Raw genomic sequence first — 2,153 nt, forward strand, 5'->3', positions numbered from 1 at the left:
TTACACATGAAAATTTGACAGGAATATCCGATTCATGGAAATTGAACTCCACATGAATATCCAATTCATGGGAATTGGAAAATCATGGGATTTCTAATTCCTACGTTTTGTGAAGGCAACCTAACGACACCTTAGTCTCGTGATTATGATTGAGGTATAGTGACAATAGATCATGAGTTCAAATTCAACGAAGGTGATTATTCTGTAATAGATCAAGCTTAAACGGAGTAATAAGCATCAATTATAAATGGTACTCCATGCAAACTTGTTTTAAAGATCCCAAAAATACGAACAACGTTTTTGTGGAGGCAACCGAACGACACCTTAGTCTCGTGATTATAAGTGAGGTATCGTGACAATAGATCATGAGTTCGAATCCAACAAAGGTGATTATTCTCGTGATTATAATTGAGGTATCGTGACAATAGATCATGAGTTCGAATCCAACAAAGGTGATTATTCTGTAATAGATCAAAGCTTAAAACAAAGTAATAAGCATAAATTATAAATTGTGCAAACTTGTTTTAAAGATCCCAAAAATTTGAACAATGTGTACAAACTTATTTTCTGGATCTTTCTAACTTTCATATAATAATTTGATTATTTCTACAATTCAAAATAAAATTACACTAAATAAAACTCGATTAAAAACATAAACACCTGAAAAATTTGAAAAGAACAAAATTCATCATTTTTTGATGCTAATGTCCTCTATATACAAACATTTACATTAATATTCTTCAACCCACGTCTCTTTTTCTTCCCTTCTTTATTCAAAAATCAAGAATTATAATTTCATCAATTCACAAAAATCTTATAAAAGCATTGAAAGAGACATTTCTTACACTAGTTCAATCCTTCTCCTTTGAAATATAATCAACCTTTCGAGGGCAAGTAGCGCGTCTTGCTCATCATCTTCATTATTTTCGACTTCAAATACCCGCGAGTGACTACAGTTCGATTCTCCGCTTCACAAAATGCCTCTCTTCGAAAGATCACACGTATGGCATATACCCGTTCAAACCGATTCATCTCCTGGCCCCCTGCTACCTAGTCTTCTCGGGGCGTTCTCAACCATAAGGGTATCGCTAACCGGCTTAATTACCAAAATACCCTGACTCATTGCCCCGAATGTCAACACACTCGCGAAATTAATAAACACAAAAACGTAATACCACAAGTCAACCGGATCCCAAAATACAGACGTCGACAATAACACGACCTGAACCGATAGGCAAACGATCACCGTTAACGCAAGTGTATTAACACGCGCCCTTAGCCGCTTGTTAATTGCAAGCGACACGACTTTCCAACACGAGACTAAGAATGCAAGCGAGTACACCACACCGAATATTGCAAACACAACCGTCCCAATAAAAGGGTACGTGCAATACAAGACGTGTTCCCCGGTTTTCTCATCTTCCATTAAAACAGAATAACGGTAAACCGCCGGCGTTAGAAACCGGAATTTCCCAGGTAAAATGAATATAACGAAATAAAGCGCAACCACTAGGGGCAAACACGTCATTGCAACAAACCCAATAGCCCAAAGATTACTAGGACTCCGTTTATTAATCGAAATATTCACAAGAAAAAGAAGCGTAACCAGAAACCCGGGTTCAAACACCCCGAACGACAAAACAAGATGTAATCTACAAAATTGGGTCTGGTAAGGTAACGAAAGCAAGGGTAAATAGGGAAACATGTAACCTTTACGTAAAATTGGCAACCGGAATAATTCATTAACGGCCCAAAATAATATCAAAATAATCATAAGAAACCGGGCGGTCCAATGTGATGAAAAACTTTGAAGTTTAACGGAATTACGGGATTTTATCCTAAGATGAATAACAAAGGAGACAGAAAGTAGAGAGAGAAACACAAAACAGAGGATTAATCCGACGGTTGCGACGTCGAAAGCGTCAACCGCCGGAAGCGCCGGAAATACGCCATAATGCCGTAACCCGAATGCGAAATACGCCGCCGGAGTTAGCGATGGGGCCGGCGCTGGCGCCGGAGTTATCATCGGAATAAAATTGTAATTTTGTCAATTTTATTGCTCATTAATTGGAATTTTCGGAAAATTTGAAAAAAAAAAAAATTGATTTTTTTTTGTGGGTTTTTTTAGAAGGATGAAGGAGGGCAAATTGCCC

This window comes from Silene latifolia, chromosome X, assembly GCF_048544455.1.
Source record: "Silene latifolia isolate original U9 population chromosome X, ASM4854445v1, whole genome shotgun sequence".
In the NCBI taxonomy this organism is placed as follows: domain Eukaryota; kingdom Viridiplantae; phylum Streptophyta; class Magnoliopsida; order Caryophyllales; family Caryophyllaceae; genus Silene; species Silene latifolia.